Source organism: Arachis stenosperma, chromosome 4, assembly GCF_014773155.1.
Source record: "Arachis stenosperma cultivar V10309 chromosome 4, arast.V10309.gnm1.PFL2, whole genome shotgun sequence".
NCBI lineage: Eukaryota > Viridiplantae > Streptophyta > Magnoliopsida > Fabales > Fabaceae > Arachis > Arachis stenosperma.
In genome coordinates this window covers 106,095,327-106,110,401 of record NC_080380.1, presented here as the reverse complement: position 1 = coordinate 106,110,401, position 15,075 = coordinate 106,095,327, and the positions used below count along the sequence as shown (strand labels likewise).

The window sequence follows — 15,075 nt, the reverse complement described above, 5'->3', positions numbered from 1 at the left end:
ATGTCAGTGAGGACTTGGTCCAACCTTTGATCAAAGTTGACCCTTCTTGTGTAAGGATGTTCATCTCCTTGCATCATGGGCAAGTTGAATGCTATCCTCACATTTTCCGGACTAAAATCTAAGTATTTCCCCCGAACCATTGTAAGCCAATTCCTTGGGTTCGGGTTCACACTTTGATCATGGCTCTTGGTGATCCATGCATTGGCATAGAACTCTTGAACCATTAAGATTCTGACTTGTTGAATGGGGTTGGTAAGAACTTCTCAACCTCTTCTTCGAATCTCATGTCGGATCTCCGGATATTCACTCTTTTTGAGTTTGAAAGGGACCTCGGGGATCACCTTCTTCAAGGCCACAACTTCATAGAAGTGGTCTTGATGCACCCTTGAGATGAATCTCTCCATCTCCCATGACTCGGAGGTGGAAGCTTTTGCCTTCCCTTTCCTCTTTCTAGAGGTTTCTCCGGCCTTGGATGTCATAAATGGTTATGGAAAAACAAAAAGCAATGCTTTTACCACACCAAACTTAAAAGGTTTGCTCATCCTCGAGCAAAAGAGGAAAGAAGAGAGTAGAAGAAGAAGAAAATGGAGGAGATGGAGGAGGCTATGTGGTTCGGCCAAAGGGGGAAGAAGTAGTGTTTAGGGTGTGTGAAAATGAAGGAGTGAAGATGGGTTTATATAGGGGTGAGGGGAGGGGTAGGGTTCGGCCATTATGGGTGGGTTTGGGAGGGAAAGTGGTTTGAATTTTTGAATGGTGAGGTAGGTGGGGTTTTATGAAGGATGGATGTGAGTGGTGAAGAGAAGGATGGGATTTGATAAGTAAAGGGTTTTTGGGGAAGAGGTATTGAGGTGATTGGTGAATGGGTGAAGAAGAAAGAGGGTGGTAGGGTTGGTGGGGATCCTGTGGGGTCCACAGATCCTGAGGTGTCAAGGAAAAGTCATCCCTGCACCAAATGGCATGCAAAAATGCATTTTGAGCCAATTCTGGCGTTAAACGCCGGGCTGGTGCCCATTCCTGGCGTTTAACGCCAGGTTCTTGCCCTTTCCTGGCGTTTAACGCCAGTCTGGTGCCCCTTTCTGGCGTTAAACGCCCAGAATGGTGCCAGACTGGGCGTTAAACGCCCATCTGCTAGCCTTACTGGCGTTTAAACGCCAGTAGGTTCTTCCTCCAGGGTGTGCTATTTTTCTTCCTGTTTTTCGTTCTATTTTTTTTGCTTTTTTAATTGATTTTGTGACTTCTCATGATCATCAACCTACAGAAAACATAAAATAACAAAGGAAAATGGATAAAATATAACATTGGGTTGCCTCCCAACAAGCGCTTCTTTAATGTCAGTAGCTTGACAGTGGGCTCTCATGGAGCCTCACAGATACTCAGAGCAATGTTGGAACCTCCCAACACCAAACTTAGAGTTTGAATGTGGGGGTTCAACACCAAACTTAGAGTTTGGTTGTGGCCTCCCAACACCAAACTTAGAGTTTGACTGTGGGGGCTCTGTTTGACTCTGCCTTGAGAGAAGCTCTTCATGCTTCCTCTCCATGGTGACAGAGGGATATCCTTGAGCCTTAAACACAAAGGATCCTTCATTCACTTGAATGATCAATTCTCCTCTATCCACATCAATTACAGCCTTTGCTGTGGCTAGGAAGGGTCTGCCAAGGATGATGGATTCATCCATGCATTTCCCAGTCTCTAGGACTATGAAATCAGCAGGGATGTAATGGTCTTCAATTTTCACCAGAACATCCTCTACAAGTCCATGAGCTTGTTTTCTTGAGTTGTCTGCCATCTCTAGTGAGATTCTTGCAGCTTGCACCTCAAAGATCCCTAGCTTCTCCATTACAGAGAGAGGCATGAGGTTCACACTTGACCCTAAGTCACACAGAGCCTTTTTGAAGGTCATGGTGCCTATGGTACAAGGTATTGAAAATCTCCCAGGATCTTGTCTCTTTTGAGGTAATTTCTGCCTAGACAAGTCATCCAGTTCTTTGGTGAGCAAAGGAGGTTCATTCTCCCAAGTCTCATTACCAAATAACTTGTCATTTAGCTTCATGATTGCTCCAAGGTATTTAGCAACTTGCTCTTCAGTGACATACTCATCCTCTTCAGAGGAGGAATACCCATCAGAGCTCATGAATGGCAGAAGTAAATTCATTGGAATCTCTATGGTCTCATTTTGAGCTTCAGATTCCCATGGTTCCTCATTAGGGAACTCATTGGAGGTCAGTGCACGCCCATTGAGGTCTTCCTCAGTGGCGTTCACTGCCTCTCCTTCCTCTCCAAATTTGGCCATGTTGATGGCCTTGCACTCTCCTTTTGGATTTTTTTCTATATTGCTTGGAAGAGTACTAGGAGGGAGTTCAGTAATTTTCTTGCTCAGCTGTCCCACTTGTGCCTCCAAGTTTTTAATGGAGGACCTTGTTTTAGTCATGAAACTTTGAGTGGTTTTGATTAGATCAGAGACCATGGTTGCTAAGTCAGAGTGGTTCTGCTTAGAATTCTCTGTCTGTTGCTGAGAAGATGATGGAAAAGGCTTGCCATTGCTAAACCTGTTTCTTCCACGATTATTGTTATTGAAACCTTGTTGAGGTCTCTGTTGATCCTTCCATGAAAAATTTGGGTGATTTCTCCATGAAGAATTATAGGTGTTTCCATAGGGTTCTCCCATGTAATTCACCTCTTCCATTGAAGGGTTCTCAGGATCATAAGCTTCTTCTTCAGATGAAGCATCCTTAGTACTGCTTGGTGCATTTTGCATTCCAGACAGACTTTGAGAAATTAAATTGACTTGCTGAGTCAATATCTTGTTCTGAGCCAATATGGCATTCAGAGTATCTATCTAAAGAACTCCTTTCTTCTGATTTGTCCCATTCTTCACAGGATTCCTTTCAGAAGTGTACATGAATTGGTTATTTGCAACCATTTCAATTAGTTCTTGAGCTTCTGTAGGCGTCTTCTTCAAATGAAGAGATCCTCCAGCAGAGCTATCCAAAGACATCTTGGATAGTTCAGAGAGACCATCATAGAAAATACCTATGATGCTCCATTCAGAAAGCATGTCAGAAGGACATTTTCTGATTAATTGTTTGTATCTTTCCCAAGCTTCATAGAGGGATTCTCCATCCTTCTGTCTGAAGGTTTGGACTTCCACTCTAAGCTTACTCAATTTTTGAGGTGGAAAGAACTTTGCCAAGAAGGCATTGACTAGCTTTTCCCAAGAGTTCAGACTTTCTTTAGGTTGTGAGTCCAACTATATTCTAGCTCTGTCTCTTACAGCAAAAGGGAATAGCATAAGTCTGTAGTCCTCAGGGTCAACCCCATTAGTCTTGACAGTGTCACAGATTTGCAAGAATTCAGCTAAGAACTGATGAGGATCTTCCAATGGAAGTCCATGGAACTTGCAATTCTGTTGCATTAGAGAAACTAATTGAGGCTTAAGCTCAAAGTTGTTTGCTCCAATGGCAGGGATAGAGATGCTTCTCCCATTGAAGTCGGGAGTAGGTGCAGTAAAGTCACCAAGCACCTTCCTTGCATTGTTGGCATTGTTGTTATTTTCGGCTGCCATGGATTCTTCTTCTTTGAAAATTTCTGTTGGGTCCTCTACAGAGAGTTGTGCCTTAGCTTCTCTTAGCTTTCGCTTCAAGGTCCTTTCAGGTTCAGGGTCAACTTCAACAAGAATGCCTTTGTTTTTGTTCCTGCTCATATGAAAGAGAAGAGAACAAGAAAATGTGGAATCCTCTATGTCACAGTATAGAGATTCCTTGAGGTGTCAGAGGAACAGAAAAAAATAGAAGGAAGAAGGAGAAGAATTCGAACTTAGTGAGACAGAGTTCGAATTGTGCATTGAGGAGGAGTGGTACTCCATAAATAGAAGGATGTGAGAAGAGGAGAAGAAATTCTCGAAAATAAAGTAAGAGATTTTAAAAACATTTTGAAAAATTGATTGATAATTTTCGAAAACAAAAAGTGGGAAAGAAGTCAAGTGATTTTTGAAAAAGATTTTGAAATAAGAAATTAAAAAGATATGATTGAAAACTAGTTTGAAAAAGATATGATTGAAAAATTATGGTTTTAAAAAGATATGATTGAAAATACATGATTTGAAAACAATTTTAAAAAGATTTGATTTTAAAAATTAATGACTTGGCTAACAAGAAAAGATATGATTCAAACATTAAACCTTTCTCAACAGAAAAGGCAACATACTTGAAATGTTGAATCAAATCATTAATTATTAGCAAGTATCTTTGAAAAAGGAAAGAAATTGATTTTGAAAATGATTTGATTGAAAAGATATGATTTGAAAAAGATTTGATTTTGAAAAACTTTGAAAACTTGAAAAAAATCTGAATTAAAAACAGAATCTTCCCTCTTGTGCCATCCTGGCGTTAAACGCCCAGAATGGTGCACATTCTGGCATTTAACGCCCAATGCACTACCTTTTTGGGCGTTAAACGCCCAACCAGGTACCCTGGCTGGCGTTTAAACGCCAGTCTGCCCTTTTTCACTGGGCGTTTTGAACGTCCAGCATTTTCTGTATAATTCCTCTGCAGTATGTTCTGAATCTTCAATTCTCTGTATTATTGACTTGAAAAGACACAAATTAAAAATATTTTTGGATTTTTAATAATGAGGAATAATCAAAATGCAACTAAAATTAAATAACAATGCTTGCAAGACACCAAACTTAGCAGTTTGTATACTATTGACACTAACAAAATGAGAATGCATATGAGAAACAACAAAACACTCAAGTCAAGAGAATTTAAAGATCAAAACAAGGAAATCATCAAGAACAACTTGAAGATTAATGAAGACACATGCATAAATTCGAAAAATGCAAGAAGAACAGAAACATGCAATTGACACCAAACTTAAAATGAGACACTAGACTTAAACAAGAAATATTTTTGGTTTTTATGATTTTGAAATTTTTTTTGGATTTTTCGAAAATTAAGTGTAAGAAGAAAATAAAGGTATCAAAATTCTTGATGAGAATTCCAGGAATCATGCAATGTTAGTCTAAAGCTTTAGTCTAAAGAAATTAGACATAGCTAGCCAAGCTTCAGCAGGACATTGCATTCAAGAGCTAAATTGATGAGGATCAATCAGCTTTGGTGATGATAAGAACATCACCTTGAAACACTAGAATTCATTCTTAAGAACTCTGAAAAAAAAATACCTAATCTAAGCAACAAGATGAACCGTCAGTTGTCCATACACGAAACAATCCCCGGCAACGGCGCCAAAAACTTGGTGCACGAAATCGTGATCACTACAACTTCGCACAACTAACCAGCAAGTGCACTGGGTCGTCCAAGTAATAAACCTTACGCGAGTAAGGGTCGATCCCACGGAGATTGTTGGTATGAAGCAAGCTATGGTCACCTTGTAAATCTCAGTCAGGCAAACTCAAATGGTTATGGGTGATATATGAATAAAACATAAAGATAAGGATAGAGATACTTATGTATATCATTGGTGAGAGCTTCAGATAAGCGAATGGAGATGCTTTGTCCCTTCCGTCTCTCTGCTTTCCTGCTGTCTTCATCCAATCCTTCTTACTCCTTTCCATGGCAAGCTTATGCAAGGGTTTCACCGTTGTCAGTGGCTACCTCCCATCCTCTCATTGGAAATGCTCAACGCACCCTGTCACAGCACGGCTATCCATCTGTCGGTTCTCAATCAGGCCGGAATAGAATCCAGTGATTCTTTTGCGTCTGTCACTAACGCCCCACCCTCAGGAGTTTGAAGCACGTCACAGTCATTCAATCATTGAATCCTACTCAGAATACCACAGACAAGGTTAGACCTTCCGGATTCTCTTGAATGTTGCCATCAGTTCTTGCCTATACCACGAAGACTCTGATCTCACAGAATGGCTGGCTCATTTGTCAGGCGAGCGCTCGGTTGTCAGGCGATCAACCATGCATCGTGTATCAGGAATCCAAGAGATATTCACCCAATCTAAGGTAGAACGGAGGTGGTTGTCAGTCACACGTTCATAGGTGAGAATGATGATGAGTGTCACGGATCATCACATTCATCAAGTTGAAGAACAAGTGATATCTTGGAATAAGAACAAGTGGAATTGAATAGAAGAACAATAGTAATTGCATTAATACTTGAGGTACAGCAGAGCTCCACACCTTAATCTATGGTGTGTAGAAACTCCACCGTTGAAAATACATAAGAACAAAGTCTAGGCATGGCCGTGAGGCCAGCCCCCAATGATCTAAGAACTAGATGTCCAAAGATGATCTAGAGATCTAAAGTGATTAAAAGATTTTTTTTACAATAGTAAAAGGTCCTATTTATAGGGAACTAGTAGCTTAAGAATTACAAAGATGAGTAAATGACATAAAAATCCACTTCCGGGCCCACTTGGTGTGTGCTTGGGCTGAGCATTGAAGCATTTTCGTGTAGAGACTCTTCTTGGAGTTAAACGCCAGCTTTTGTGCCAGTTTGGGCGTTTAACTCCCACTTTGGTGCCAGTTCCGGCGTTTAACGCTGGGAAATCTGAAGGTGACTTTGAATGCCGGTTTGGGCCATCAAATCTTCGGCAAAGTATAGACTATCATATATTGCTGGAAAGCCCATGATGTCTACTTTCTAACGCCGTTGAGAGCGCGCCAATTGGGCTTTTGTAGCTCTAGAAAATCCACTTCGAGTGCAGGGAGGTCAGAATCCAACAGCATCTGCAGTCCATTTCAGTCTCTGAATCAGATTTTTGCTCAGGTCCCTCAATTTCAGCTAGAAAATACCTGAAATCACAGAAAAACACACAAACTCATAGTAAAGTCCAGAAAAGTGAATTTTAACTAAAAACTAATAAAAATATACTAAAAACTAACTAAATCCTACTAAAAACATACTAAAAACAATGCCAAAAAGCGTATAAATTATCCACTCATCAATGAGCTAGAGGAATTCAGACTCATGCTTTCGAAAATGCAAAAATTTACAAAGAGAAAGCAAAAAGGTGGCATGACAAGAAATTGCCATCTAGAGTCTTTGAGCTAGGACAGAAGGTTCTGCTGTTTAACTCTAGGCTCAGATTGTTCCCCGGGAAATTAAAATCTCGGTGGAGGGGACCATATGTGATCACAAGTGTGTCACCATACGGATATATAGAGCTTCAGGATGTTGACTCTAACAAAAACTTTATTGTCAATGCACAGAGAGTCAAACATTATCTTGGAAGTAACGTTGAGCAAGAATGCTCAAAACTGAGACTAGAATAAAGCTCAGTGAAAGTCCAGCTAAAGACAATAAAGAAGCGCTTGCTAGGAGGCAACCCAGTCATTAGCTAAGGTTCTTGTTATTTAAATAATAATTATAGGAGTTTGATATAAATTATCTTTAAGGTTGATTGTCCAAATGAAGAAGTTCACAGAGTTACAGAAGGATTCAGAGCACAAAGCAAAGAAAACAACTCATTGGCTCGAAAATGCTAGTAGAAGGTATTTTAGGCGTTTAACGCCAGAATGGGTATCATTCTGGGCATTTAACGCCAGTAAAGCTACCTTTCTGGGCAATAAACGCCAGAATGGCATTTAATGCCAGAATTGCAACATCCTGGGCGTTTAGAAAAATGCCGAGTGATCAAGAATTTCTAGCGTTTAACGCCAGCCAGGGTACGTTAAACGCCCAAAATGGCCAACAATTGGGCGTTAAACTCCAGAATGGATACCTTTCTAGGCGTTTAACGCCAGAAAGGATAGGGGGAGGAGATTTTGTTTTCACTTCAATTTTTTTTCAAAAATTTTCATGTTTTAATTCATAATTTTCTGTATAAACATGTTACAAATTTTCATCTCTCAAATTCAATTTTCAAAAATTTGATAATCTTCTAGATTCTTTTTAATTTTCTTTCAAATTTCGTTCACATCTTTTCAAAAACTCAATTATCTTTTCAATTTCTTTCAAAATCTTTTCCAACTCATCATATCATCTTTTAATTCTTAAATGCATCAACAAAAATTCAGATTTAACTTTTTTATATCTTTTCCATATCTTTTGAATTTTAAAATCTCATTTTTTTTCATATCATGAATCATATTTTCCAAATCATATCTTTCTATCATATCTTTTTCAAAATTTTCGAAACCCACCCACTCCCTTTTAAATACACGTTTGGCCATCCCCATCAATCCACCATTCGAATCTGTCTTCCCCTCTATTCCTCTCATTTCCTTTCTTTTGCTTGAGGACAAGCAAACCTCTAAGTTTGGTGTGTTTTTCCGTGATAAGTGAGCAAAAACTCACCAAGATCATGGCCCCTAAAGGAAAACAAACCACTCTAAGAGGCAAGAAAGAGAATAATTCAAAACCACTTTGGAATCAAGAGAGGTTCTTAACCAAAGAACATGCAGACCATTACCACAAAATAATGGGTTTAAGGCCAGTGATCCCAGAAGTTATGTTCGATCTGAAAGAAGACGAATATCCGGAGATCCAAGAACAGATTTGAAATAGAGGATGGAAAATCCTAGCTAATCCTGAGACAAAGGTGGGAAGAAACATGGTCTAGGAATTCTACTCAAATCTGTGGTTAACAGATAAGTAGAGAATAACAGGAACTGCCTTCCATACCTTTCGAACTATGTTCAGAAGGAAGATTATTTACTTCCACCATGACAAAATAAGAGAGGTCTTCAAGCTGCCTCAACTATAAGATGATTCAGAATCCTCTAATAAGAGAATTGTGAGAGTAGATAATCGTTTGGACCAAGTTCTAGAGGACATATACCTCCTTGGAACTAAGTGGATAACCAACTCAAAAGGTGTCCCAAACCAACTAAAGAGAGGAGATCTCAAACCAATCACTATGGACTGGTTGGACTTTATTGGGCATTCTATACTGCCCACTAGCAACTGCTCTGAAGTTACTGTCAAAAGAGCAGTGATGATTTATTGCATTATGCTGGGAAACGAAGTGGAGATTCATTATATGATTTATCGTGAGATTTACACAATTGCAAATAAGAACTCCACTGAAACCAAATTGGCTTACCCAAGCTTAATCTCTCTGCTATGTAAAGATGTTGGGGTAAAGATGGGAGTGGATGAGTTTATCTCAGTCGAGCATCCAATCACCAAAAAGTCAATGGAGGGATAACAAGTACACGACAACTCCATCAAGAGGAGGGCGCAGAAGTTCCTCCAAAAATCCCTCAAATTGACTACTGGGCCTGTCTAGAAGCATCTGTCACCAAGCTGCAAGAAGCTATGGATCAAGTTAAGGAAGAATAGCAAAATCAAAATAGCATGCTCTGCAAGCTGCTTAAGGAACAAGAAAAGCAAGCGCGTGAGCTACAGGAGCTGAAGCGCCAGAAGCTCTCCCTTGGGGGACCAGACACACCACAGATTGAAGGAGCATCCATCTCCCAAAATAAAGGATGTTGAGTCCTAATCTTAAATCTGTGATAACTTTTATTATTAGAAACCTATCTTAAGAATTACATGAGTATTAGTAATTAGGGTCTTTATCTTTATTTTTATTTTTTTATTATTATCTCCAAGTAAGCTATAATTTGTTCTTCTCATTATCACTAAACATGAATAAAATAGTAGATTCTCTTTAGAGTAAGGAGGCAATTATTTCAAGTTTTCAATAAGAAAAATTCTAATTATTTTTATGTGGTGGCAACACTTTTTGTCTTCTGAATGAATGCTTGAACAGTGCATATTTTTTATAGTGAAGTTTATGAATGTTAAATTTGTTGGCTCTTGAAAGAATGATGAATAAAGAGAAATGTTATTGATAACCTGAAAAATCATGAAATTGTTTCTTGAAGCAAGAAAAAGCAGTGAAAAATATTCAATATATATATATATATATATATATATATATATATATATATATATATATATATATATATATTTGGCGAAAAAGAAAAAAAAGAAAGAAAAAGATAAAGCAAGCAGAAAAAGCCAATAGCCCTTAAAACCAAAAGGCAAGGGTAAAAAGGATCTAAGGCTTTGAGCATTAATGAATAGGAAGGCCCAAAGGAATAAAATCCTGGCCTAAGCGGCTAAATCAAGCTGTCCCTAACCATGTGCTTGTGGCATGAAGGTCCAAGTGAAAAGCTTGAGACTGAGTGGTTAAAGTCGTGATCCAAAGCAAAAAGAGTGTGCTTAAGAACTCTAGACACCTCTAACTAGGGACTTTAGCAAAGCTGAGTCACAATCTGAAAAGGTTTACCCAGTTATGTGTCTGTGACATTTATGTATCCGGTGGTAATATTGGAAGACAAAGTGATTAGGGTCACGGCCAAGACTCATAAAGTAGCTGTGTTCAAGAATCAACATACTGAACTAGGAGAATCAATAGCATAAAATTCTGAGTTCCTATGGATGCCAATCATTCTGAGCTTCAAAGGATGAATTGAGATGCCAAAACTGTTCAGGAGCAAAAAGCTACTAGCCCCGCTCATCTAATTAGAATCTGAGCTTCACTTAAAACTCTGAGATGTATGACCTCTTGATCTTCTTTTTATCCTATCTTATTTATCTAGTTGCTTGAGAACAAGTAACAGTTTAAGTTTGGTGTTGTGATGAGTGGATATTTTATACGCTTTTTGGTGGTATTTTCTTGTAGTTTTTAGTATGCTTTCGCTACATTTTAGTATATTTTTATTAGTTTTTATGCAAAAATCACATTCTTCGACTTTACTATGAGTTTGTGTGTTTTTTGTGATTTCTGGTATTTTCTGGCTGAAATTAAAGGACCTGAGCAAAAATCTGATTCAGAGGCTGAAAAAGGACTGCAGATGCTGTTGGATTCTGACCCTCCTGTACGTGAAATAGATTTTCTGGAGCTAAAAAAGCCCAATTGGCGCGCTCTCAATTGCGTTAGAAATTAGACATCTTTGGCTTTCCGTAAATTTCTAATAGTCCATACTTTTCCCGAGATTTGATAGCGCAAACTGGTGTTTAAACGCCCACTTTTTACCCATTCTCAACTTATGAACGCATGCTTGATAACCACATTCGTTCTACCTTAGATTAAGTGTGTATCTCTTGGGTTCCTGGTTCACGAGTTTGATTACTTCTCCTGACAACAGAGTATTCAAATCTGTGAAACCAGAGTCTTCATGGTATAGGCTAGAATCAATTGGCAGCACTCTTGAGATCCGAAAAGTCTAACCCTTGTCTGTGGTATTTCGAGTAGGATCTGGGAAGGGGTGACTGTGACGAGCTTCAAACTCACAAATGTCGGGCGCAGTGATAGTGTGCAAAAGGTTCAATGGATTCTATTATAGCATGAGTGAGAACTGACAGACGATTAGCCATGCGAAAAACCGTAGAGGACCTTTTTCACTGAGAGGACGGATGGTAGCCATTAACAACAGTGATCCACCAACATACAGCTTACCATTGAAGGAACCTTGTGTGCGTGAAGAAGATAACAGTAGGAAAGCAGAGATTCAGAAGACAGAGCATCTCCAAAACCTCAACCTGATCCTCATTACTGAATCACAAGTACTTTTCATTTCTATTATTCATTCTTCGTAAACAAAAATCATTTTATCATTAATCTCCTGACTAAGAGTTACAAGATAACCATAGCTTACTTCAAGCCGGCAATCTCCGTGGGATCGACCCTTACTCACGTAAGGTATTACTTGGATGACCTAGTGCACTTGCTGGTCAGCTGCACAAAGTTGTGTATCACGATTTCGTGTACCAATTACTCATCCTAAAAAAATAAAAATAGAATATATTAGCATAAATAAATTCAAATACAAGGAAGCATAGATTGCTGGAATGCGGTAATAATCACTAACATGAAGTGAGTGGATCAGTGTGTGACATTGAAGAAAGTAAGAGTGTGAATTCTAAGTTTGTGCGCAGTTTAGAACTCACACACTAGCACTGAAAGCTTTATGTCACTAGTATTTAAAAGAGATATGTAACTCACTCATTTTAGTATGCTCGAGATACTTGGAAAGACAACGTGTAGGTTAAGATAAACAAACAAGCAATAAATGAGCATAAAAGTACTCAAGCAATAATCAAGCAATTATGAAATAGACGATGAATGAAAATTAGTTGATGTGCAAGGAACTTAATAAACCAAATGAAATATGGAACTCACACATCAATTAATGACACTTTTTGAATTTTTTTATTCGCATTACCTAATTGACATAAAGTGAGGAACATGGGTGCTATGTAACTTAGTAAAAGATAGATATAAGTTGAAATCAATCACATAGCAATCACAATCCACATAGCTTGAAAAACACAAAAAGATGTCACTAGGTAAGCTTACAATCCAATTTTACAATTCCATAATTTCAATGCATCAATTTAGTGACGTAAATAAACATCAAAATAAGCAAGTATCACCAAGCAACAGATGCATCAATTATAAGCAATTGTCTAGTTATAGATAATGAAATCAAATCACATGGTGGCTAGCTATAACATGCAATTTAGAAATACAGAAACATTCTTAAAGGAATTTTCATAAGTACATGGTATGCACAAATATCAAGCATGCAAAACTCAATCCCAAGTAACAAATTATAACCTCAATCTCAATCCAACAATGAATATTAAAAATAACAATGCTAAAATAACATCATTCTAGTAATTAGCAGCAATATATCAGCAAATTCAATACTAATTCCAAACTCTTTCATTAACCAAAACTTAGTAAACTAAACTAAATTAATAGCAAAGTAGTCTAACTAAATTGATAACAAAAATCAAACTAAAAAAAACAAAAATAATCCAATTTAACAGAAATTAAAAGAAAAATGAAACTTCAAGCTGGAAGCAAACAAGATAAAAAATAGAGAAGAGATGAGAGGAGTGCTGTGGTGCTGTGATGTCGTCGAAACTAGAAGTGGTAGACATGAGTCGCCAGAGGTAGAATGGAGATGGTAATGGTAGGAGATGGGTGGTATTGAGGTGAGAGACAAGAGAAGCAGAGATGGAGGGGGAAAGAAGAATGGAGAAAAAAGAAGAAGAAAAGAAGCGGAGTGGTGGGAAACAAAGGAGAAGTATTTTTGAGATCGTGCGTACGCATCTGTCATGCATATGTACGAATTGGAGAAATTAAATTGGTGCGTATACATAAGACTGTGCATATGTAAGAACCACAACTAATCAACCGGTTAATTAAGTGACTGATGAGCGGATATTTTATACGCTTTTTGGGGGTAATTTCATGTAGATTTTCGTATGTTTTAATTGGTTTTTAGTAGAATATTATTAGTTTTTAGGAAAAAAATCATATTTCTGGACTTTACTATGAGTTTATGTGTTTTTCTGTGATTTCAGGTATTTTCTGGCTGAAATTGAGGGAGCTGAGCAAAAATCTGAGTTAGGCTGAAAAAGGACTGCTGATGTTGTTGGATCCTGACCTCTCTGCACTCGAAATGGATTTTCTGGAGCTACAGAAGTCCAATTGACGTGCTCTCAACGGCGTTGGATAGTAGACATCCAGGGCTTTCCAGCAATATATAATAGTCCATACTTTTCGCAAAGATAGATGACGTAACTTGGCGTTGAAACGCCAAGTACATGCTGCTGTTTGGAGTTAAACGCCAGAAACACGTCATGATCCGGAGTTGAACGCCCAAAACACGTTATAACTTGGAGTTCAATCCCAAGAAAAGCCTCAGCTCGTGAATAGCTTGAATCTCAGCCCCAGCACACACCAAGTGGGCCCCAGAAGTGGATTTCTGCACCAATTATCTTAGTTTACTCATATTCTGTAAACCTAGGTTACTAGTTTACTATTTAAACAACTTTTAGAGACTTATCTTGTACCTCATGACATTTTTAGATCTGAACTTTAGACACTTTGATGGCATGAGTCTCTAAACTCCATTGTTGGGGGTGAGGAGCTCTGCAGCGTCTCGATGAATTAATGCAATTGTTTCTATTTCTCCACTCAAACGTTTGTATGCTCGTATCGAAGATGTTCATTCGTGCTTAATTATAGAGAAGGTGATGATCCGTGACACTCATCACCTTCCTCAACTCATGAACGCGTGCCTGACAAACACCTCCGTTCTACATCAGATTGAATGAGCTTCTCTTAGATTCTTTAATCAGAATCTTCGCGGTATAAGCTAGAATTGATGGCGGCCATTCTTGAGGATCCGGAAAGTCTAAACCTTGTCTGTGGTATTCCGAGTAGGATTCCAGGATTGAATGGCTGTGACGAGCTTCAAACTCACGATTGCTGGGCATGATGACAAACGCAAAAGGATCAATGGATCCTATTCCAACATGATCGAGACCCAACAGCTGATTAGCCGTGCTATGACAGAGCATCTAGACCGTTTTCACTGAGAGGATGGGAGGTAGCCACTGACAATGGTGACACCCTACATACAGCTTGCCGTAGACGTGCTTTACAAACAATTGAGTTGAATATTACATTGCAGAAATTCAGAGGACAAAGCATCTCCAAAACTCTAACATATTTCCCATTACTGCACAACAAGTAACGATTTTATTCTCTTTTATTTTTCCAATCTAATAATTCCAACTGATAATTTTAATTAATATCCTAACTAAGAATAATAAAATAAACATAGCTTGCTTCAAACCAATAATCTCCGTGGGATCGACCCTTACTCACGTAAGGTATTACTTGGACGACCCAGTGCACTTGCTGGTTAGTTGTACGGATTGCAAATTCGTGCACCAAGTTTTTGGCGCCGTTGTCGGTGGATTATTCGAGTTTGAACAACTAAAGGTTTATTTTGTTGCTTAGATTAGGAAGAATTTATCCTTTCTTTTTACTAGAATTGCATCTTTTATTATCCCTTCTTAAAAATTTTTCAAAAATATTATTTTTCTTTATCAATTTTTAATTTTTTTCGTGAGTTTAGTGTCTTGTTCTAAGTTTGGTGTCAATTGCATATTATATTTTTTTATTTCTTTCTTTAAAATTTTCGAACTTGTGCTCTTTGTTCTTCATTGATCTTCAAGTTGTTCTTGTTTATTTTTCTTGTTTGATCTTGAGTTTTTCTTGTTTTTGTGTCTTTTCTTGTTTTTCTTGTGCTTTTTCAAAACATTAACTTTCAAAAATTATACTTTTATCCA

The 15,075-nt window shown here is 38.1% G+C and overlaps 1 non-coding gene across 1 annotated transcript; it reads left to right on the top strand.

The window, feature by feature from the left end:
- Positions 1 to 3,052: 3,052 nt before the first annotated feature.
- Positions 3,053 to 3,160, top strand: LOC130978670 (small nucleolar RNA R71). The gene has a single exon (XR_009086289.1). It is a non-coding gene; the product is annotated as a small nucleolar RNA R71 (small nucleolar RNA).
- Positions 3,161 to 15,075: the final 11,915 nt, after the last annotated feature.